Here is a 25,835-nt window from a genome sequence, read left to right on the forward strand (position 1 = left end):
TTGCTTGTCTTTATTATTTTTTCCTAGTTTGTCTTTGTATCCAGACGCCTGGCTAAAAATTACAAAAGACTCCTGGGTACAAAGCATTATTTCCAGAGGATATGTCATTCCTTTCACAGAACCACCCTCTGTACGAAAGAAAATCCCAGACATTCCACCCAGTCTCAGGGATCAAGCAACCATAGAGATTCAAAGGTTGCTAGAAAGAGTCATCCAACCAGTCCTGGCAGACCAGATAGGATCCGGAACCTACTCAAGATTCTTTTTAGTTCAAAAGAAAATGGGGGGACTGCAGGCCCATCTTGGACCTCGGCAAACTCAACACTTTTGTAAAGAAAGAGAAGTTCCGGATGGTCATGCTTCAGTTGATTCTTCCGTTTCTAGGAACGGTCAATTGGATGTGCTCTGTAGATCTCAAGGATGCGTACTATCATATCAAAATGGCCAGAGCATCCAAAGATCACCTGCGTTTCCGGCTGGGAGCCAGTCATTATCAGTTCCGAGCACTGCCCTTTGGCCTCACAACAGCCCCCAGAGTGTTTACCAAATGCATGGCAGTGGTTATGGCTCACCTAAGGTGTCCAGGATTCTGAGTGTTTCTGTACCTAGTTGACTGGCTCCTCATGCCACCAGGCATCAACTAGTTCAATCCAGGAACCTCACTCTAATTCTGTGTTCTCAGTTAGGAATTACTATAAATTTCAACAAGTCTGTGTTGTTACCATCGCAGCATATTTCCTTTATCAGAGCAGATTTAGACACCACCACTACCAGGGTAAAACTACCCCTGGAAAGAATAGTCACACTTCAGCAGCAGGCATCAGACATTCTGGCACACAACAAAGTACCAGCCTCTCAAGTTTTAAAACTACTAGGTACTATGGCAGCAACTCTCATAGCAGTTCCTCTAGGGTGCATGCACATGAGAATACTTCAGTGGTTTCACCCAGTGGTTTTACCAACAACTTCCAATGTCATTCTTGATAATCATTACAGATTCATGCAAAAAGGATCCACAATGGTGGTTGACCAGCCACCATGTAACAGTAGGTCGCCCATTTATTCTCCAAGTCTTATTCCCTGTGTTGAAAGGCACTAAGAGTCTGGCAGTGGGCTGTATCCACCGGGCGCTTTCTGGTAGAGACGCACATCCGGGGAACTGCAATGCGATAGCAGACAAACTAAGCAGAGCCGTTCTGATGCCGCACGAGTGGTCCCTCAAAGACGAGGTAGTGGAGATGATTTTCCACAGATGGGGCCAGCCTTGCTGTGATCTGTTTGCATCCCCCATGAATGCCAAATGTAGAAGCTACTTTGCCCTGAATTCCCCACCAGGGGAAAACCAAAGGGATTCTCTCGTCCATGTTTGGCCCCTGGGACGACTTTATGCATTTCCACCCATTCCCCTGATTGCAAAATTTCTACAGAAAGCCAAAGCCTTGGGGAGGACTGTAATTCTGATAGCCCCTTATTGACCTCGACAAATTTGGTTCCCTTTCCTTCGACTCTATGAACTAGAGGAACCTTGGATTCTGGACCCAGTTCCAGATCTGCTGACACATTCGTCAGGGGCTCTTCATCCTTCTCTTCACTCCCTCAAATTGACACCTTGGCTGCTCCGATTTCCAACATAGCCAGGTCCCACAATCTTTTCTCGGAAGTCCAGCATATCCTTGTGACCTCACACAAAGCCTCAACCAGAAAGCTATACACCAGCAAGTGGAAGCGGTTTGCTTTCTGGGCTTCTCAAAATGATATTGACCCGTACGTCACCCCAATTGCTAGCATATTAGAGTTGTTGACTAAACTTTTTAATGAAGGTGCTGTGGCAGCTGCCATATGTGTTCAATTAGCTGCAATTTCAAATTTTCACCTCGAATCGGAAGGTTCTACTCTTGTGTTTCACAGGTTATGTAGAGCCTTTTTAAAAGGAATGATGCATCTCTGACCACTGGTTAGAGGAATGATGCATCTCAGACCACCGGTTAGACAACCTTTCACTCCCTGGAACCTAAATTTGTTTCTATCTAGGATTATTCTTCCTCCATTTTAGTCTGCATCTTCCTGCCAACTAAAATTCCTGTCTTGGAAAACCATTTTCTTGGTGGCCATTACATTAGCACGTAGTGTGTCTGAACTTCAGGCCTTATCTATTAAAACCCCCTTACTTGATTTTTCACCCTGACAGTGTGTCGCTCTGGACTAACCCTTCCTTCCTTCCTTTCTTCCAAAGGTATGTTCAGAGGCTAATTTAAATCAAACTATTGAACTCCCGACTTTCTTCAGTAACTATTTCAACAAGTTGGAGTATATGTTGCGTAAACCTGATGTTCACAGACAACTCAGATTTTATTTGGATAGAACCAAAGAATTTAGAAAATCAGAACAACTTTTTGTCTCTCATTCTGATACCAAGAAAGGGCTACTGGTGTCAAAAGTCACTCTTTCCAAGTGGTTGACTGATTGTATAAAACTCACATATTCTTCAGTGAATAAACCGTTGGAACATAACGTGAAGGCGCATTCCACAAGGGCTGTTTCTACTTCTTCAGCTTACATGGCTAGACTGCCGTTAGACGCAATATGTGCAGCTGCCACTTGGTGAAAGCCACATTCCTTCATTATGCATTACAAAGTACATAAGGCCTACAGGGACAGGGCTTCCTTTGGTTCCACTGTCCTCAGGAATATACTCCCGTGAGCCACCCAGGATGAATGGTGCTTGGAATGCTACCCATTTGAAAGAATGAAAGACGAGCTTGAACAACTTCACATAAAGACGTTATGTACTTACCATGACATTCCATGCAAGTTGTTCATCTCACTTCATTCTTACATTTCCTCCCACCTACCCCCTCCAGGCTTCTCGAAGAATGAGTAATAGATTTGGGGTCTGATGGTTCTTTGTGTAGTTTTCCTTTCTCTGGCTGGAGTAATGTTCATGTTTTTCTTATGTTGTATATGTTGGGATCAGCAAACTAGATCTGAAGTGAGGCAGAGAGTATTATGGGACAGAGACTTGGCCTTGAGCTACTCGAAAAACTTGAGCTTGTGAAAGCTGCCGACTCGGAGCCGAGGGATCGGCTCCAAACCCATTTGTAAGAATGAAGGTGAGATGAACAACTCACATGGAACGTTATGGTAAGTACTTCACTTCTTTTTTTTTCCTTAACTCCTGAGCACTTGTCAGATAAGTTAATTAATACTTATTTTTAAATAGTCTAGCTTATTTTTTAAACTTTCCCATATTTCCATTACTTATCGTACTTGAAAGTACCTTATATCTACTATTGATGGTAATTAATTTTTCCTTTTCTTTGACCTTTGTACTGACCATACTTCGTAATTACTAGTATTTACCTTTCCCTACTTTTAGTGTAGACTGTTGCTGGTTGTTTTTTTTCCCTTTCTGCTTTCCTTAAAAAAAAAAAAAAAAAAATATATATATGTATATATATACACACACACACACACACACACACACACACACATACCTTTAACTGTCGTTAGGTAAATCTTATAGTTTGTGGATTTTGTTAAATTTTGGTAGTTATGGTGGAAAAAGGCCCTGCAGGATTTAAAAAATGTGTTGAGTGGGCATAAACTTCCCTTATCCAATGCCCACACAATGTGTGTGTGTTGTCTGGGACTATTTCATCTCCAGGACTGCTCTATTTGCCATGGATTCAAACTTAGGACTTTGGTTAAACATAAAAATAGGCTTATTTTAAAGGGCTTGTTACCCTCAGCATTTGAAGAAGCTATATCTGGAGGTAAACCTCCTAAAACAAAACCCTTCAATTTCTTCCATGGCTTCAGAGCCATCCATAAAGAGAGCAAAAAGGGATCCAACCTCACCCTCAGATCCGACAAAGAAAAAAATTGTTGATCCGACTTCCTTGGATCCAAGAAAAGCCATATAGGATATGACAGCTTCTAGTCCTTCTATTTTAATTCCAGTACCCCGAACTAGATATTCACCTTCTGAGGATCCGGTATCCTCAAGGATGCCCTCCCCCTTTTTGGAAAGACCTAAGTTCCCTTTTATTATCTCCACTCGTTCTAACACAAATTTGACAGAGGAAGATGTGGAAAGTATGGTGAGGAAGATTCTCTCAGCACAGGGTCAGATGGGTGTATTACCGGATCCTACCCCTTTGGGTCAGGAGGTCCGTTCTTCTACTACATACTCACAAGTTCCTTCTCAGACTCCTTTAGCTGTCTCAGAGTCTATGGATATGTGCTGTCCATCTCTCTCTGGCTCAAATCCAAAGATTGCAATATCCTCGGATCTGAAGCTTACTCTGAGAGCTCCGGTACCTTTGGATCCAGAGAGCTGTTGGATCTGAAGTGTTGGAGTTGACTCTGAAGCTTTTACAGCCATCTCTGTGCCTTGGAGCCTCAGCATTGGATAACTCATCTCTGGCTTCCAACTTGGAGAGATTGCCTTTGGAGCAGGGGAGATCAGCAGTCCAAAAGCTTCTTTTCGAATCCAAGGTCTTCCCTTTCTCTGGGGAGGTTTGCCTTTGTGGCTGTGAAGAGGGTTTTATATGCCTCGGTAGAACGGACAGAGCCAACCCCCTCAGATCTTACATCATTTATCTTGCTACCTCTATGATCAGAGCCTCATCACTACTTGCACAGGGACAGCCAGTCCAACCCCCGAGGCTTCCCAATAAGGTATCTCCATTTCTTCCAATTCCTCTCCAGAGCATCCCACTGAGGAGGTCCTTCGGAAGAAGATGTGTAAGAGGAAGCACTTGGACTCCCCATAGAAGTCCATCACCAAAGATACAGACTTTAATGAAGGTGAAGGATCATCACGTTCACCTCCTGAAGTCTCATTTGGAGACATCCTTGAGATCCTAAAGCAGAGAGGTGGCTGGATGGTCAGCAACCTTTCATCCAAGGAGTCTGTGCTCCTGAAGGTTTTTGATACTGGCCCGTCTACCTCCTGGGTTACTTTGCCCAACGACAAGCTAATTGAGTTAATCTCTCAGTAGGCATGGAAGGAACTTGACATGGTTGAACCAATACCTCGGAGACTGGACAAGATTATGGCACCACCTTTGGTCAAAATATTTTTGGGATAAGGGTGCACCCGTTGATGCCATGGTCATGTTGGCGACCACCAAAAATGAACTTGCCATGGAGAGAGTTCCACTCTTCATCTTCCTGACATGGAGTCTAGAGAAATGGACAGATTTGGGAAGCATGTCTATGCTTCAGCGACCTTTGTCTTAAGGCTGCTGAATTATTTGGCACATTTTAGACGATTGCAGAGGGATTTGATTAAGGAACTATCAAGCACCCTCTCAGGATCAGTCTCTGCAGAGGTCCACTCATCCATGACTTCTGAGTTGGCTACCCTGCAGTCTATTTTGAATTCATCCATGAGGCTCATTTCAAACATAGCTGAAGGAATATCAAGGGCAGTGGGTTCAGGCATTTCCATCAGGAGACATGCCTAGATGCACTTATATGATTTTGTGGAGCCCTTCAAGTCGTCGTTTGTCAGTGCTCATTTTGACAGCACTTCTTTGTTTGGCCCCCACATTATCCATGTGTGAGAACGATAGAAGACCTTGTCTGCCATGAGCACACATTTTTTGACCCCTCAAAGCTCCTTTTATAGGAATCAATAAGGTGGTCAGAAGATGTGCTTCATGAAATCCCAGGGTCCTTTCTAGGGCACATGTGGAGGTATTTCCCCCAGGGGCAGAGGAGGGAACTCCAGTGGTCGATGCCACCCCTGTGGCAGAGGTGGCCCGCAAAACCAGGGGGTCCAGAGATTTTCTTTGACAGGCCTTACCAATGATCTTGAAGGAGGCCTGATCGCCCATCTCTGAAGGCAATCGGGGGTTGATTATCCCTGCTCCAAAAAGCCTGGCTAGTCATAATAAAAGATACTTGTGTTGTTGTGTCTTTTGGCTTGTCCCGGTTAGGGGTCGCCACAGTGGAACTCCGGTCCACTAATGATTGGCAGTAGATTTTTACGTGCCGAGTTGCCAGCCCTGACGCACAACCTTCAATGAAGGTACGCCCATTCACGCATGTCTCCACACAGAAGACGCTCTAGCTGAGAATTGAACAGGACGTCTATCTGTGAGGCGACAACGCTACCGCAACACCACCACCACAGTATAATAAAAGATACTTGCATGCAGAGGATTATTTCCAGATGTTATATGATACCCTTTTTCCTTCTACCTCCAATCTCAAGAAGAATCCCCAATATTCACCCAGTCAGAGGGACCAGAAAGCAATTAAAATACAAAAGTTGCTAGAATAAAGAATTATCCAACAGGTTCTACCAGACCAGATAGAATTCAGAACTTACTCAAGGTGCTTTTTAGTGCCAGGGGACTGGAGACCAATTTTGGATCTCAGCAAATTGAACAAAACAATTCAACACACAAAGTTTCAGATGGTCACAGTTCAGTCCATATTTCTTTTTCTAGGCAAGGACGACTGGATATGCTTGACAGACCTTCAGGATGTGTGCTATCGCATAAAAATGAACTGACACTTCAGAAGGGATTTATGCCTCTGGCTTGGAGCCAGTCACTACCAGTTCTGAGCACTGCCCTTTGGCCTCACCACAGCCACCAGGGTATTCAACAAATGCATGGCAGTGGTGGCAGCTCACTTGAGACTGCAGGGATTCTAACAGTTTCCATAGACAACTGCCCCATTACTTCCCTGACCAGGCATTTACTAATAAAAGAAAGAGATTGGGTGCTCCAGACTTGCTCCCTTTTGGGGATAACTGTAAACTACAGCAAGTCTCAGTTACAGTCGTCTCACACTTTGGAATTCATAGGAGCAATTTTCAACACGGTTTTATTGACAGCTTCTTGTTCTCTCTCAAGAGTGCAGACTGTCAAGATTCCAGGTCAGCAAAATAATTCACAGTACCACAATTTCAGCTCATTTGATCCTTAATTCCTCAGGGTCAATGTCGGAACCATAAATGTAGGTCCTCTAGCAAGATTTCTTATCATAGCTGTTCAATGGGTATTAGCAACACAATGTCAGCTCAAATAAGAATCACTCAGGCATACAAAAGATACCTTTGGTAGTGGATCCAGTCAGATAAAATTCTGCAAGGTCGCCCTTTCGTTTTTGCTCAGCCCAAGCCTGTAGTGACCACGGACATTTCCCATATTGGTTAGGGGCACTTCCTGGGGAAGATGGTCCAAGGCACTTGGTCCCTCAGAGACCAATATGCATATCAATGTCCTGGAAATGTGAGTTGTGCTCTTAGTGTTGCAGGCTTTTCAAGACTTTCTCCCTTTTGGGAGAATTGCGATCCAGATGGACAACGTTCTCAGTAGTTTGGTACATCAAAAAACAAGAGGGAAACCAGGTCTTACCCCTTGTGTTGAAAAGGCCTCAGCGTATGGCAGTGGGCAATCTCTTCCAACCACTTTCTGATAGTAATGCACATTCCAGTTAAGTCCATCATGATAGCAGACAAATTGAGTAGGTCTATTCTACTACTTCACCAGTGGTATCTCAATTTGAAAGTGATGAACATGATTTTCCATCAATGGGACCAGCTTTGCTGTGATCTTTTTTCTTCTCCTCTTAACAACAAATCCAGAAACTGCTTCACCCTGATTCCCCCCACTGGGGAGAAATCACTCCATGACTGGCCAGACGGTCTCCTTTATAATTACCCACCAACTCCCCTAATGCCAAAATTTCTGCATAAAGCTGTCCGGTTGAAGAGCAAAGCCATCCTCATTGCAACTTACTGGCCTCGACCAATTTGGTTTCCTTTCCTTTAGCCTCGACTACTTCACCCACCTTGGATTCTGGATCTGATTCCAGACCTCCTGTCTCACCCAACAGGCATGATTTATCCAGATATCTCAAACCTTAGGCTAACAGTGTGGTTTCTCCAGTTCCGTTAACAGCCAGAAAACTGATGCTGTCTTCCCCTGTTTGTCATATACTTTTATCTTCCCTTAAGGCTTTGGCAAGAAAACTTTATAGGAGTAAATGGAAAAGGTTTGTTTTTTGGGCACATCAGAAACACATTGACACTTTCTCAGCTCCAGTACAAAGTATCCTTGATTTTTTTAGCAACAATTTTTAATGAAGGAGCTAGCTCTTCAGTGACTAGAGTTCAATTAGCAGCAATTTTCAATGTCCATTTTGGGTTTGAAAATTCTTCACTGGCTTTCATCTAAGCTTTATAAGGCCTTTTTTTTGTTTGAGAGGCAGTCTCATGGTGAGGCTTCCCTATAAAGATCCTATTCCACCATGGGATTTGTATTTGGTACTGCGGGCCTTAATCCACTCTCCTTTTGAGCCATCAGCAAAATGTGACCTTAAATTTCTAACCTGGAAATCTATTTTTCTAGTGGCCATTACCTCTGATAAAAGAATTTCAGAATTCAAACATTGTCCTGTAAACCTCCCTACTTGATTTCCCTCAAGGCAGAATATTATGTACCAGTCTTGCTTTATTTCCTAAGGTGGTGTCAAAATCCAATATTAACCAGTCCATTAATCTCCCAGTCTTCTTTCCTAAATTTACAAACCAAGGAGAATATCTCCCAGTCTTCTTTCCTAAATTTACAAACCAAGGAGAGTATATGTTGCATTTATTGGATGTCCACAGAGAATTACATTTTTACTTGTATAGAACAAAAGAAATTAGGAAGACAGATCAATTATTTGTTTCTTTTGCAGATTCTAAATTGGGCAAATCAGTTGCAAAGGCAACTCTAGCCAGATGGCTGACAGACAACAAATTGGGTCTATCCTTACCAAGACCTTTAAGAGCTCATTCAACTCAGTCCATGGCTACGTCTTAAGTGTTTCTATTTAGAGCGTCCATAGATTACATATGTGCGGCTGCAATTTGGGCCAATCCTCAGACCTTTATTACTCATTACAAACTGGATCTGGTTTTGAGGAGAGGAGCAGCCTTTGGCTCAGCTGAGCTCAGGAATATCCTTCCTTAGAGTTCACTTGGTATTTTAGGTAGCTGGGGACTCTGTCCTAACAGTTGAGAATAGAATGAAAATTGACAACATCAGGTAAGTTGTGTACTCACCATAACTTTCCATCTGTGTTGTCCATTTTCTTTATTCCTCAGTTCCCCACTCACTAATCCCCATCAGTTTTCACAATTGACTTCTGGAAGAATGAGAAATGAGAATTATAAGGACACCACTGTCCTTCATGTTGAGCTCCAGATATGACTTCTTCTGTTACGATTTTTATAGTTGTGCTTCCTACTTTGATATGTCAAACAACAAACAAGATCTGAGGTATGGTAAGGGTTGGTGCATTGTGGGTAAGGGAGGAGCTTGAAAGATTTTTGGTGGCCACAAGCTAAAGTATCGGCCAGGCTGGATCTAAGGATCGGATCCAAACCCAGTGGTTGAGGAAGAATGAAAATGGACAACACAGATGAAACGTTATGGTGAGTACAGAACTTCTTTTAATAACCATAGGATTGGAAAGGTCAGTCTAACACCAATCAGGATAGGCTAATTCAAGCACTAAAAGAGAAGATGTTCTTTGTGTTTCACTGTTGCAGTTATAACATTTGGGTTATCTGCTTGCAGTAGTCCTCAGTCGGCCTGATTATCAAAGTCTTGGGTCCTGCGTCGGTTGCTGTCTCATCTTCCATGACATCAGGTAGTCAGGGGTATAAAGCATGCAGCCGATGCCATTACATCAGTCTTTCTTGCCGTGCGGTGCCCGAAGCAGAAGCAGTTTGCAAGTGCTGGTCGGCCAACTCCTGAAAGTTTTGTTTTCAAGTTTCGGAACCGAAGTCTTCAACTAAAGCTAAGTACCGTTGGGGAAACTTTTTCTTGCTCTAAACAAATGTGGTTTTGCTTCACTAGAGGCATGCAGAGTTGCTGTCACTGAGTCTGTACTTAGAAGGCATACTTGGCTTAAGGAGCAATCTTTGCCAGATCATGTTAAAGCTAAATTGCTGGATGCTCCCTTAAATCAGGACCGCCTGTTTGGCAACAGAGTGGAAGTTGTTTTTAAAAAGATGGAGAAAAAAGCTAAATCTATGCAAACTGTTAAAGATTTCCTACAAGTACAGCCTCCAAGATTTAGTAGGCATTGGCCCTCTAAGAATTGGTCTTTTCCTGCCTCTTCCAGGCCTTCTCAGTCCAAACCCAGAACCAGCAGAACACCCAGGCTTCAATCCCAGGGTACGCACAGGACTTAAGCAGTGGAGGGCTCCCACTTAGAAATCAGGGAGTAGTAAGACTCCCCCCCCCATGGTAAACTGTCTCAATGACTTAACTTTAAATCTTCCAAGCACTTCTCAACTGACTGCTCCTTTAGGGGGAAAGATTGCTCTGCAGGCAAAAAACTGGGAACTCATTACCCAGGACAAATGGGTTTTAAATATAGATTCCCAAGGATACAGATTTCACTTCCACACGTTACCAACCCCAAACGTTTGGCCAGATCTACCCCCAAATCAGTGGGCAGAGGCTCAAAAGCAAGTACTCTCTCTCTTAAGCATAAAGGCTATTCAGACTGTACCAGAAGAGGAAAAGGGACAAGGTTTCTACTCAAGACTTTTCCTAGTACCCAGAAAAGACAACTCATGGTGTCCTATCCTGGACCTTTCTATCTTAAACACCTTTTTGGTGATTCCAAAATTCAAGATGCTAACTCTTCACCAGTTACTTCCTATGCTAGGCAAATATGCCTGGTTGGCAACACTGGATTTAAAGGAAGCCTACCTGCACATCCCAATCAGGGAATCTTGCAGAAGATACCTATGCTTCAAAGCAGGCTACATGTACTATCAGTTCTCTACACTGCCCTTTGGCTTATCTACTGCACCCAGGGTATTCACAAAGTGCCTAGCTTCAGTCATTGCATTTTGCAGGCAAAGAAATATCCAAATATACCCATACCTGGACGATTGTCTAATTCAGGCAAAAAGCCAAGCATACTTTTGAATCATCTGGCATTTGTACAAAAGGTGCTAACTTGTCTGGGGTACACCATAAATGAAAAGAAATCACATCTGGTACCCTGTCAACAAACTATATTCCTGGGAGCAAGCTTGAAAACAACTTCCCAGACGGCTTTCCTCACGCCAGAGAAACAGATTCATTTGACAACTTACTTCAAACTAATGGCCACAAAAGCAAGGTAAATACTGCAAGCCTTGGGGCTCATGGCCTCCTGCATTCTACTAATTCCATATGCAACACTGCATATGAGGAAAATACAATGGTATCTAAAAAGCCTATGGTGCCAACATTCTCAGGATCTAGAAGCAATGATTCCTATCATACCTTGCCTACGGTTAGAGTTCCTTTGGTGGACAGAGGCCTGCCACCAAAACAAGGGACTACCATTCAATCTACCCCCTGCCACCCAAACTAACAACAGATGCATTAGACTATACATGGGGGGATCACCTGGCAAGAAAGTGCATTCAGGGCAAATGGAACCCAAGTCAAATGCACCTGCATATCAATCAAAAAGAAATGTTAGTTGTACAGAATGCTATGACAGCCTTCAAGGACCACTTTCTTCCAGGACAATTAGCAGTTAAGATGGACAACACCACTGTTATGTGGTACATAAACAAGCAGGGGGGGGGTGCCCATTCTTACCCCCTCTGCAGACGAGCCATGGCTCTGTGGAACACAGCCTTGAGCTACCAAGTGCATCTACAGGCTCAATTCCTGCCAGGAAAACTAAATACACTGGCAGATGAACTAAGCAGAAATCTCATGGACCCACATGAGTGGAAACTGGAACCAAATACTTTCAACATGTTGATAAATAAATGGGGGAGCCCAGATATAGACCTGTTTGCCTCCCCCCCCCAGAACTACCAATTGGACAAATTCTGCACAAGAACTCCCGACAAACAAGCTTGGAAAGTGGATGCTCTGTCCTTCAGCTGGAAAAATCTATCAGTTTATGCCTTTCCTCCTCTGCCTCTCCTCTCAAAAGTACTACTAAAAATCAAACAGGACAAACCAAGGACAATACTGATTGCACCAGACTGGCCACACCAACACTGGTATCCCCTCTTGCGCAGTTTGTCACTGCTGGCTCCATGGCACCTGCCTCAGACCTCTACCCTGCTGTCACAGCAGGAGAGCCAGATTCTGCATCCTTAGCTTCAAACCCTGAACCTGGCAGCCTGGCTAATTACCTAATCTCTCCGTTACCATCCATCAGTAAACAAGTGCTGGATGTCATTTTGGAGGCAAGGAGGCCTAGTACTAGAAAATCTTATGCTGAAAAATGGAAAAGATTCTGTGCCTGGAACCAAACTTAAGGGATGGGGCACAGCAGTGCCCAATTTACCTCATATTCTTCAATACTTAACTGAGATGCTTCACAAGGGCCTTTCTTTTTCCTCCATCAAAATTCACGCCTCAGCCATTTCAGCTCGTTACAGTACAGAACCACCCCTCTTCTCTCATCCACTGCTCAAGCAGTTCCTCAGAGGGGCCAAAAACTTAAGACCACCCAGGAGAGCCCCAACTCCAGCCTGGGACCTTAACTTTGTTTTGGAAATCTCACTCTTCCTCCTTTTGAGCCAGCTGCAAGTGCAAAGTTAAAATTTCTTTCTTGGAAAACAGCCTTCCTTTTAGCAATCACTTCAGCAAGAAGGACATCTGAATTACAGGCCCTTATGGCAGTGGAGCCTTTCATCATCTTTCGGTGCGGACAGGGTGTCCCTCAGGACAAATCCCTTCTTCATGCCCAAGGTGGTGTCCAGTGTGGCTCTTAATCAGTCCATTCATTTGTCAACCTTCTTTTCTAATCCACAGAACAAAGGGGAATGGATACTACACTCCTTAGATGTGCACAGACAACGTAGATTTTACTTGGACAGGACTAAACCTCAAATGAAATCTGAACAACTGCTGGTGGCAATTACTGCAGGGGCAGTGGGGAAGGCTATTTCAAAGCAAACCATTTCTAAATGGATAGGCCATTGCATCCATTTCTGCTATAAGCACCATGGAAAACCTATCCCACAGGGGATTAGACCCCATTCAACTAGGGCTGCATCTACCTCCACAGCCTTTCTCAGAGGTGTCCCTACCAGGGACATCCTAGAAGCTGCTACTTGGAGTTCTGTACATACTTTCAACAAGCATTATCATTTACCAATTTTCTCTAAATCCAGAGCTGACTTTGCCACTGCAGTCTTGCAGGGCCTTATAGCTGGTCCTAATGCTATCTAAATTCCTTCTCCCATCCTTAGTTTTGGGAATCTACCCAAATGTCATGACTGCAACAGTGAAACATGAAGAACATAGTACAGTTGTGTACACTTACCATAAATGTAGATGTTCGCGTGTATTCAATGTTGCAGTCCTGGTTACCCTCTCTCTAGCCTCCTGACTTCTTTTGGCTATACCTCTTCTCTCTTTTACTATGCTTAAAAGCTTTTTGGTGTGTTTGCTTTTTTGTTGGAGGTATAACCTTGTGTGTGTGTGTGTGTGTGTGTGTGTGTGTGTGTGTGTGTGTGTGTGTGTGTGTGTATATACGTATATATATATATATATATATATATATATATATATATATATATATATATATATATATATATATATACACATACATACACATATTTAATTGCTTCCCATTAAGGGGGCACTTGACATCTGGGGCAAGAAAAACTGATGTAATGGCGTCGGCTGCATGCTTTATACCCCTGACTACCTGACGTCACGGAAGATGAAACAGCAACCGATGCAGGACCCAAGACTTTGATAATCAGGCTGACTGAGGGCTACTGCAAGCAGATAACCCAAATGTGATGACTGCAACAGTGAATACACTCGAACATCTACATTTATGGTAAGTGTACACAACTGTACTTTTTCTAGACTGAAAATGGCCCCCCGAGGGCAGCTAGCCTAGTACTTAGTTATGAATCTATGCATCCTTCTTTTAGTTTTACCAATTTCTGGAGTCTTTCTTACCATTGCTGTTTAACTTTCAGCATTTTTTGTTTCTCGGGAAGAAATCAAGAGAAGAATGATAAACCATATGGGAATCCACAGACTGAGTATTATGCTCAGAAGTCTAAGGGCATAACACCAACTGACCATCTTTTTGTTTTATTATGGAAGATGATCAATGAGGGCTAGTCAGTAAATACATACCTTTCAGGTGGATGGGCATTTGTTATGGACATTCTTATTGCAGATACAGCAGAATATTGAAAGGGTGGTTAGATGGTTTACTATCAAAATTTCAAAACGAACTCCGTCGACTGTACTATCGTCGAACACGGAAGTTCGTAAACGGTAATATCGATGTCAGAAAAACAATCTAGGAATGGGTTTTAACATGGGTTGAGGTAGGGGAGATGTTTGTAGTTCGGAATAACACTGAACACCTATCTCGACCCATGTTAAAACCCGTTCCTAGATTTTTTTTTACATCGATATTACCATTTTCAAACTTGCTTGTTCGACGATAGTACAGTCTTTCAGGGTAATAGCTTCCTACTTTAGCTGCCTTTCCATAAATGATTCTGGAAAGGATAACTTTGAAGCTTACACTTGAGGTGTTCAAAATATAAAGCAATGTTATTTATATTCATGCATAACTTGGATCTATGGATGAGTAATTGAAAATTTTCACTGGGAACAGAATGAAATTCCGATGGCTCAGAAAATGTATTATGATTTGTTACAGTTGGATATGCCTAAGTCTGTAGCTTTTCCCCCTGCAGTGCCTGCTATTTTGGTCCTAGCCCTCATAACCAGCCAGTTTTTCAAAGCTTAAGGGCATCTTCCATGCACTGCAACTGTCAGGAGACCAAGATGAGCTCCATGTAAAGGCACATAGAGCACAAATTATCTCAGAACTTTTTAGCTGCCAAAGAGCACTCATTTGGCTGGTCCAGAGGAACTGTCTGTTGGCTAACAATCCTTCAGGGCTGAACAGAGTAGTCTTCTTTTGGGGAACCTTCCATTGTGTAGGTATATATATATATATATCTATATATATATATATATATATATATATAGTGTTTATATTTTTATATGTATATATATATATATATATATATATATATATATATATATATATATCTTTTTTTTTTTTTTTCTGGGAATACATAATGATGTTACGTTGTCCTATCTCGCCTTTATTCTTACTGGTTGGGTTCAGAACCGATCATCTGTTCTGACTCGGCCATATACTAAAGTTGAAGACTTCCACTTGGCTCGTGGCTGAATCCCTATCCCATCATGCACTGGTGTAGTTCCCCAGATCTCATTTGCCACTTAGCAGATTGGAGAATCTTCATCTTGGCCGTGGCTAAGTGTTGAACTTTTTTCAAAGAAATTATCTTTATTCCTAGTTTTTTGCTTATATAGTTAGTTAGTTTTATAACTTCTATAGTGAGTTACTTCTCTTTCGATGTGCGTGTTCTTTACACATATTTAGCCGTTTTTGCATTTGTGGTTGGCTGTCGCTCTCTCTCGTCAGGCCTTTCTCTTCCTATCCCGTCTGAACTTCCTAACCCGTGTTTTTAGGGTTTTGTTAAACTTTTCTGTGGGAGCACTGTTTAGGTTAGAAGCGTGTCCAACTCACTGTTTCTATTCTTTCTTTTAAGCTTGTAGTTAGCTTAGCTTGTGCCCGTTTAAGTTAGAGGGCCAAGCGCTCATTTAAGATAGAGGGCAAAGCTACTTCCTTTCCCCTGCAAATCATTAAGGTGTATTGTACCTTTTTGAAAATCTTAGATGTTTTATATTAGTGTATGGTGTGCATTTACTAAATTTTTGTCAGGTTTTGTGTGTTTGGGTCAGGATACTGTTTTTCCTGGGGACAGTCAGTGGTTTGCTTACCTCAACTGTTCTGTACTTTACCTGTTGCCGACTCATCCAAGTACTGTTATCTGCCTTTGAGGTCTCTTTCTTGACCTATCTATGGAGCAACCATCTGTCTCTGTGGTTTTACCTTCCCCTGCCCACAAGAAGAAGTCAGGACAGCTCCTTTTGTGCTTCAGATACTGGTATGTGACACTGTTGTGGATACTCATTGCTCCTCAGATCATTTATCTTTTTCCTCCTGCCCCTCAGTATAGCAGATGCAGACACCAAAGACCAGGAGATAGCCACATCATTCGCAGGCAAGGGAGAACAGTTCTTGTCTGTCTCAGGGGAAAGGGCAGGTGAAGGTGAATATTCTTCACTTGGCCACGATTAGTAACCTACATCTGGGATTAGTTTACCTTCTGAGACTTGGTCTTTTTCCATGGAGATTTCTAGGAAAAGTAAACATGGTGAGAAAACATTCCAGTTTCCTATTTTTATTTCCATGGCTAGGGAAGCTTTACTGGAACTTGCTAAGGAGCTAATTTTTGCTTTTTGCTTACAATCTGTTTCTTCAAACAAGAAAAGAGGGAGGCCTCTGTCTTTCAGACCTGGAGTTTGTCAGAGAACAGGCTTTACAGGAGGATGGCTGTACTTCAGGAATTTCTTCGTAATCTCAAAATTCTGATTCTGAAGAAAGTATGGTTTCAGGTTTCCATCCTGAAGATTTTACCATTTCTGAGCCTTTATCTGAGATAACAGGTTTTTCAGTGCAAGCAGAATGAAATTCCTATAGCTCAGAAAATGTATTCTGAGGTATGGTTGAATATGCCAAACTCTGCAACTGTGCCCCCTGCAGTGCCTGATTTAGAGAATGTTTTTTGTGCTGCTAGTCAACCTTGTGCCCTAAGGAAGACTGTCATGGTTGTACAGTGTACATCAGACTAAGTAATTGTTTCCTAATTTGGCAGTAGATCCAACAGTGGTTTATTTATCTAAAATTGCTACTGCTAAACAGTTTACAGCAACTCAACCCATTCCCACTAATAAGAATGGGAAGGTATTCGATAAGCTGGGGAAGAAAATGTATTCTTGTAGTACTTTAATGCTCAGGATTTTGATCTGTCAAGCACATATGCTAAAGTTTTTATTTTTATCTTTGAGTACATGCAGAAGTTAGTGGTTAGTCTTGGGTTCAGGCACCTGGGCAGGAAGACATTTCCATGTGGTATATTTGGTTGGGAATACATGGCTGAAGTGACATTCAGCTGCAGAGAATATGGCTGTTGCAAATTCCCTGTCAGCAAAGAGAAGGACAGACTGCCATGCCCACAGCTTTAATAACAAAGTGCATGGGGGCAGAAGTGCTAATGAGTGCTGTGCTCAGTGTATAGTACATGCTGATGAACTACAACATGGAGAAAATCTTGCATGCTACTATAGTCACATTTATGATTCAGTATGCATTTTAGGCAATGTACCCTGGACACTGTGAAGAGAGTAGTGGTCCATACATACCAGTTATAAAGGCACAGCCCAAAGTGCACTGTGATTTTGCTGTCACTGACATGCCTACCATACTGTCTGTTGTGTCATGTTACTTTGGAGGTCATGAACATTATTTTCCCCATATATATTTGATTATTGAAGTTGTAGAAATGGCACCACATTCTTCCTTTTGCCCAATGGGAATTCGTAACAGCCATATTTCTCTGCAGCTGAATGTGACTCTGACCATGTGTTCCAAACCAAATTTACCATGGGGAAAAGGTCTTGTTCTTTAAGTGCTTGAACCCGGTAAGTCTTCCTTCTTCTAAAGTAAAAAAATATCTTTGAATGTTTCTGTAACATCTGCTTCTCATATTACTAAGAATATTTTCAAGTGGGCTTCAGATTCTGCTGATTCTTCCTCCAGAGTTGTTGCTTCTGTGTCAGTATTGAGTAGGTTGGCTTGGCTTCATTCTCAGAATCTTCCTGAAGATGTTAAGATAGAAATTTTAAATTCTTCCTTCGATAAAGTACTGCTTAGCCCTTCTACAGCTAACATGCTGAAGTGTGATGAAAGAGGAAAGCTGATTCAAGGAGTAACTCAGATTTTCCTAACCCTCCTTTTTCAAAGCAAATTGAAATTTACCCTTCCCCTACTCAGCTCTCTTCTTCAGTAAGCAGTTTAAGCAGGTTCCTATTACATTGTTGAATGTTGACAATGCTGAACGGCGAAAATGTCAAAAGTGCCATTCATCGAAAATTGTTTTGTGAGATTGAGGTACAGTGAGGATCAGAAATTTTGCCCTTTCCTCATTGTAGTGCGATCTCGGAGCTGGTATAATTAGCAGGGGGTTTGGGGGGTGCAGCCCCCCACAAGAACAGTTTCAATTAACGGCACTTTCAATATTTTCGCCGTTCGACATTGTCAGCATTCGACAATGTGATATAGACCCATTTAAGCAGCAAGGAGTCGTCAAACAGGACTTTAAAAATTAATGGCAAGGAGGATCCGAAAAGAAAGGATAAGCCTCAAAAGGTCTAGGACAATCCTGTCAGTCAGCATGACTATTTGACTGTTCAGGCTGTTACCCCTCCCCCCCGCAATATCTCAGTCTGTCTGAGACTTCATCTCTGTTGTGGCACCACATAGTTTTAGACAGATGGGTTTTAAGTGTCATACTGCACGGGTACACTTGGTAATTGGAAGCTTTCCCTTGTTTCCAGGGAATTCCTTCTTGCCCAGTAAATCAGGTCTCTATTTCCTCCCATTCTGCACCAGATGCTGGCAAATGGAGTCATTCCAAAGTTCAAAATGTTCTCTTCACTCCCTCTGATTACTTCTCTAGCTTTCATGGTAAAACTAGATTTAAATTATATCTATCATCACATTCCCATTGGTGAACGGCTCAAGCGTTTTTTAAAGTGTGTTTGTCTCATTCACGCTTTGAACTTTCCACTGCACCAGAGATATTCACAATATGTCAAGCCCCAGATATTGCTTATTGCAAACTTCAACATATTCACATTTTCCATGTTTGGATGATTGCCTAATTTTTGCAGTCTCTCCTACCAGCTGTCAGAAGCCTTCTACTCAGTTTGGGTTTTCAATCCAACTGCCAGAAATCTTTCATCCCTCTTCACAGAATTGTATTCCTGGGAAGAACCTTTCTTCCTCCACACAAAGTAAAAATGTTTTCAGCAGTTCTTCCTGAGTTTCTCCGATCTAAATCTCCTTTCTGAAAGAGAATTTCTCAGGGTATTTGGGTACATGGCTTTGATGATTATCGTGCTTCCCCTGTTCAGACTGCACAAGGAAAATACAATGATATCTCAGATCTGTTTGGATTAGGAATCTACACCCTTTGCATAGAAGAGGGAAATTCTGCCTGGGGTATACCAGATCTCTTGCAGTCCAGGCCTTCCATTTCCCTTCTAACCCGCCCCCTACAGTCTGTCATTTAAAAATGCATCAGACCTGCCATGTGGGGGGTTTCAAAAAGAGAAAAAGTGCAAGCTTTGTGACAGAAGCACATAAATGCCAGAGAGAAGTTAGTAGTGATCAAGTCTTTGAAAGCTTTAAATCTTCTCTGGTCTCCCCAGGACCTCTACACATTTTACATAAACAAACAAGGGGCTAGCAGATCTTTCCCTCTTTGCAAACTTGCTGTGATAGCCTGTGAGATAGCAACTCCTCTCAGTTTGACTTGTCAGGCCTCATACATTCAATCAGAGCAAATGTTTATTACTGACAAATTCATCAATACCAGGACAGAATGTCCCTCTTCCCCCACCATGAATGGAAACTTCATCCTTGGGTCTTCCAGGAATTTACCCAACTTTGGGGAACACCACAAGAAGATCTGTTTGTCTTCTTTCAGAACAGGCAACTAAAGAAATTCTGCTTCAAGGCTCTGCAAATAGGCCTGAAAGTCAGATGCTTTCTCATGTCCTTGGACAGGAATGTTCCTGTATGCATTTCTACATTTTTCAGTAATAAAAAGAGCTTTGTATGAAGACCCAGAAGAACTCTCCATAAATTCTGATGGTAACTATCTTTTAGCCTAGGCAGCGTAGGTCTTCCTTCTTTTCAGTATGAGCAAGGTCAATTACCGCAGGCCTCTCCACAGATTGGATTTACAAAAAACAGGTTGTTTGACCCACCCCAACCTGAAAACTTTTCAACTAACTTCCTGGGTGATAGAATTTTGATACTTTTTAGGCAGTTTTCTGAGGATTGCTGCAGGTATCACTGCTTCCTGCAGGCATAGCCGGTTTTAGGCACCAGCGAACCCTGCGGTCGCTGGGGCCCCCTGGTCCTGGGGGGCCCCCAACCACTGCAACTTATGTTATCTTGATATTTTGTAACATGTCTGTCAAACTAACAAAAGCTAGTACAGCAAGCTTGTATACTTAAACCAGGTAAGTAACAATAACTCGTATTTATCTCCTTCAAAATTCAAAGATCTTTAGTTACAGTAATAGTATTTTGTCAAGTAACAAGCTCTACAATTTCATTAAATATTTTACCAATGATATAATGCTCCAGCCTAGTTAAGCCCTTTTGGTGGACATCCTCTTCACTAAAATTAACAACATAGCCAGCTTTAGGTACCTGCAATAACTGTGGCTGCAGGGGGCCCCTTAATCCTCATTGACGGTGTGGGGGGCCCACAAAAGCTGCTGTTGGTTGGGGAAAAATGAGGAGAAAAAATGTATTAATTTTCAATTACACTCTTTCACCTGAACAGGACTGTAATATAACCCTGTTAGGACAAAGCTGTAATGAACATAAGCAAAGTAAGCACTAGCGAGATCAGCAGCCCAGGGTGACCGATCTCAGTGCAAACTGTGGAGTTTAAGAAGAGCTGATGCTTCTAATCTTCAGGGATGGTTTTTTTTTCAGGGCTTTTATACATACTGGCAGAACAACTGATACTATAACTCTCAACGTCTTTGCTGAAGAATTCTGTTCAGTGATAAAAATAATAGCATAATAAAGTCTCAAAATGAGGAACACATTTTATATATTACTCTAATTCACTTTAAAAAGTTAATAGAATAACACATTTTGGATCAACATGCATTTTTAGACAATAAGTGTAAAACTCTGATTACTTGATTTAGTGTGACAGAGTAAAAATTATGAGACAAAAATCAGGAATATCTGTGAAATCAGGAATAGTGATAGGTATTAATTTACTACTTACTGAGGTAAATAAAATTGTCTTATCCCTGTTACTGTTTGATGACTGCTAAACAGTAGTCACTGATCTTGTGTAGCAGTAATAGTGTTGTACAATGTACTTGTTGAAATAAGTACAAAATTAATATTGCTGTGATGTGTGTTTGTGTGTGTGTGTGTGTGTGTGTGTGTGTGTGTGTGTGTGTGTGTGTGTGTGTGTGTATGTGTGTGTGTGTGTGTTATCAATGCACACATCCAATAATGCCAGAACACACATGTTATTCTTCTGGGTATCAATAAAAAATGTAGCTAACAAGCTAACAACTGATTATATTTCAAAAGTAAGGCATAATGTATGTCATAGGCATTCGGACACTTAGGTCTTCTAGGTATTAGGTGGCCTCCACTCCCTATAAATAGATACAGGGGGCTCCCTTAATCATCATTGACTGTGGGGACCCCAAAAAGCTGTTTCTGGTTGAGGAAAAATGAGAAGAAAAAAATGCTTTCATTTTCTGACTGCACTCTTTAGCCTGGATGGAGTTATTATATTACCCTGTTAGGATAAAACTGATAATAGCCTCTGTCCTCAACCACAAACATTCTAAATCTCCTTTCTGAAAGAGAATTTCTCAGGGTATTTGGGTACATGGCTTTGATGATTATCAAGCTTCCCTGTTCAGACTGCACAAGGAAAATACAATGATATCTCAGATCTGTTTGGATTAGGAATCTACACCCTTTGCATAGAAGAGGGAAATTCTGCCTGGGGTATACCAGATCTCTTGCAGTCCAGGCCTTCCATTTCCTTCTAACCCGCCTCACAGTCTGTCATTTAAAATGCATCAGACCTGCCATGTGGGGGGTTTCAAAAAGAGAAAAAGTGCAAGCTTTGTGACAGAAGCACATAAATGCCAGAGAGAAGTTAGTAGTGATCAAGTCTTTGAAAGCTTTAAATCTTCTCTGGTCTCCCCAGGACCTCTACACATTTTACATAAACAAACAAGGGGCTAGCAGATCTTTCCCTCTTTGCAAACTTGCTGTGATAGCCTGTGAGATAGCAACTCCTCTCAGTTTGACTTGTCAGGCCTCATACATTCAATCAGAGCAAATGTTTATTACTGACAAATTCATCAATACCAGGACAGAATGTCCCTCTTCCCCCACCATGAATGGAAACTTCATCCTTGGGTCTTCCAGGAATTTACCCAACTTTGGGGAACACCACAAGAAGATCTGTTTGTCTTCTTTCAGAACAGGCAACTAAAGAAATTCTGCTTCAAGGCTCTGCAAATAGGCCTGAAAGTCAGATGCTTTCTCATGTCCTTGGACAGGAATGTTCCTGTATGCATTTCTACATTTTTCAGTAATAAAAAGAGCTTTGTATGAAGACCCAGAAGAACTCTCCATAAATTCTGATGGTAACTATCTTTTAGCCTAGGCAGCGTAGGTCTTCCTTCTTTTCAGTATGAGCAAGGTCAATTACCGCAGGCCTCTCCACAGATTGGATTTACAAAAAACAGGTTGTTTGACCCACCCCAACCTGAAAACTTTTCAACTAACTTCCTGGGTGATAGAATTTTGATACTTTTTAGGCAGTTTTCTGAGGATTGCTGCAGGTATCACTGCTTCCTGCAGGAGTATAGTCATTAGAAAAGCAGAGTTCCTGTGTATCCTGTAAGAGTATACTCATCTTTACAGGAAAATTCCCTGTATTCTTGAAACAAGAATACTCGTACTGTTTTCACACACTAATTTTTGAAGTCCTGATAACGGTGCATACATATAACTAAGGCAGCATCTACAAGCTGACATGATTTGCTAAGCTTACCAGTGAAGTGGTCAGCATGGGATATGCATAGCTGAAGTTAGAGAGTTTTAGGAAAGTTATGAAAATGACATATTTCCATATTTGCATTAATAATTGAAAAAAGTGTGTAATACTGTCTTGTTGGGGTGGTGTATTCAAGCAGTGAAATGGCAGTAAAACATGGTAGGTAATATGAATACATTCTGAGATATAAATGCTCTTTTGATAAAGCAGGTATGAGTATTACCTATATTTCATAACTACGTTCATTTTATAAAAGCTGTGTGACTTGCAGATGACAAAATAGTGCCATCTTATACAAAATATTACGACATGCAAAGTTTTCACTGATACCTGCCAACTGACACAAATGGTTTTACAGATTAATATTGTTTTGAAATAGGAAAATATCATATGCATAATTTACATATATTTGGCAATATCACAAAACAGTGGTATGGTGTCCCCTCTTACCATACATCATTGAAAAGCTCTTGAACAGCTAAGTTCTCTTGTTGATGTCTTGGATCTGTCTTTTAGACTTTCAGAGATTGGTTGACCATAACACTAGTATTTTTAGCAAACAAAATGCAGTATTTTTTTCATAAATCTGTAATATAAAATCAGCATCTAAAGACAGACCTTGGATAATAACAATAGTTTATAGCCCATTGTCTACCAGTTAGCTAACATATTTTACATTTTTTCACAACTCACATCATTTATCCAATGTTATAAATCTAACAAAGTCTGTTTTCAGGACAGGATTTTGGAGAAAAACTCTCAAGAAGCAATTGATTTCCTGGCTTAGAAGACCTCAGGAAACAAAGGTGTTAGTTGGCCTCCCAACTGTTCAGAATTAAATGAGTTAAAGGAGGCTAAGAAACTTGCTACTAGAAAATCATTAAGTGGAAAATATTGTGTAGATTGATCCAAAGCAAGAAGCAGGATCATTTTAAGGCCCATGTACCTCTGGGTCTACAGTATTTGTGTAAATTACTGCCCTCTGGCCTTTCATTCTCTGGTATCAAGATTTGCCTCTGTCATCATTGCTTGTCTGCCCGCAGATGTTCTAGGACAATCCTGTCAGTCAACTAGATTGTTCACCTTAAGTCAGTTTTTGAAAGAGGTTTCCATATCCGTCCACCTAGAAGACAGGTGACTCCTCCTTGGGATCTTAATTTTGTACTGGAGAAATGTAAACTTTTCCCTTTTGAACCTGTTCATGAGGCTGATTTGAAGTTAATGTCTTGGAAAATAGTGTTACTCATTGCTCTGGCTTTTGCAAGAAGTATTCCTGAGTTACAAGCTCTTATGGTGATTCACCCTCTCTCAGTCTTCTCAAAGGTAGTGTAACTTTGAGAACAAATCCTTCTTTTTATGCCTGAAGTTGTTTCAGAGTTTACTTTGAGCCACGCTAGTCATCTCCCTATTTTCTGTCCAGAATCAAAAAAAATAGAGGAGAAAGCATTTTACACACACACGATGTCCACAGTCAATTTAGATACTACATTGGTAGGAGAAAATCATTCAAGAGTTCTAGTCAACTGTTTATTTCCTATGAAGGTAGGAAAAGGGGACAATCACTGCTAAAACAGACCATTTCTGAATGCTTTTTTGTTAATGTCACTTTAACAGGACACCCTCCAGTTATGGTCAGCGCCCCACTCTAGCAGGGATATGGCTCTTCATTAACATTTTAAAAAGTGGTGGATTCTAGAAATACACTTAGTCATCAAGCACTACAAATTAGATGTTTTCTCTAGGTCTGCAGCAGGCTTTATTAGGACTGTTTTCTGGGGGCTCCTGGACTGTGTACCTTCTTTTTCCTCCCTTTCTTTATAAGATCTGGTATCCAACCCAAATACCTTAAGCTGCTGCAACAGAGATCAACAGTCATCTAACGATGAACATATTACAGTTGTGTAAGGAAACTTAGCATGATATTAGATGTTCGAATAGATCACTATTACAGTAGAAACGCCCTTCCTCCACCCAGTTCTTTTACTGTTTTATGTCAGAGTGTGGATATTTTTCTTTTCCCTTTCTCCGTACTTAGCTGGCAGGGCTATTGACCCCCCCCCCTTACTCTGAGGCATGAAAGCTCTGAAGGTTTGGTGCCCTAATCTCTTATTTTATACTGCTGTCCTCGAGTTGTTCATCAGTTAGGGCACATGGATGGTGCCCAAAGGCTTTGGAAGCTGGCCGGTTGTCCAGTCATTGGCAGAATATGATCTGTATAGTTTAGGCTACTTGCAACAGTGATCTATTTGAACATTTGATGCCATGGCAAGTTTATTTACAAAACTACTTTCCTGAATTTTGATTTGGAGATGAGAGGAAACATATGCTGAAAAGCAAAGGACCCAGAATCGAATCCTACAGTACCCTCGCTGGTTAATTTCATGCTCCTTGAAGATGTGCCTGCCACTCTCACAGTGTGCATTCTATCCTGCATCCAATTAGCTATCCATCTAACTACATAGAGATTATCTTTTCACACTTTTTTTAAAATTACTGATGAGTTCTAATTTATTTATTTATTTATTATCATTTCACATCTTCTGTCTACTCCTTCAAGCCATGTGTAACTTTCATTTAATTTCTTACTAGCATTTAGTACACACTTAGCTGGTCTTAACTTTGTGTAACAGAAACAACTTCATCTCCATTCACCCTGATATTCTCTTTATTGGTTGAGTCGTCATGTTTTTTTCAAGTGTAGACCTTCAACTTTTTGTGGTTCAGTGTCAAAGGTATAGACATGCCTTCTATGATTTGAATGACATAAAGTAGCTGTATTGAGAAGATTTTTCTCTATTTCTGTATGTGGTCCATTTGTATAGTGGCTTCCTGTTGCCATACATTTTCTTCTACATCTAAGGCAGTCACTTATTTTTCTCCCCGTAGTTTTTTTGTTGCTCGATTTCATCTGGGAAAAATGTTGGCATCTGCCAAGATCAGTTCAGTCTTGTAAACTCTACTACTTCAACTAGTAAAGGCCACCTTTTCTTGAGACACCCAGTTTTATTTCCCAGCTATTCATGCA

At 41.4% G+C, this 25,835-nt stretch overlaps 1 protein-coding gene across 1 annotated transcript in view; it reads left to right on the plus strand.

Moving 5' to 3' along the window:
* LRRC9 (leucine rich repeat containing 9) overlaps positions 1–25,835 on the plus strand; it is a 3,097,114-nt gene that overhangs the window by 1,084,352 nt on the left and 1,986,927 nt on the right. The gene's annotated exons all lie outside the window — the stretch shown is intronic.

The sequence above is a fragment of the Protopterus annectens genome, chromosome 6.part0 (assembly GCF_019279795.1).
Source record: "Protopterus annectens isolate FY-2018-M chromosome 6.part0, PAN1.0, whole genome shotgun sequence".
NCBI classification, from domain to species: domain Eukaryota; kingdom Metazoa; phylum Chordata; order Ceratodontiformes; family Protopteridae; genus Protopterus; species Protopterus annectens.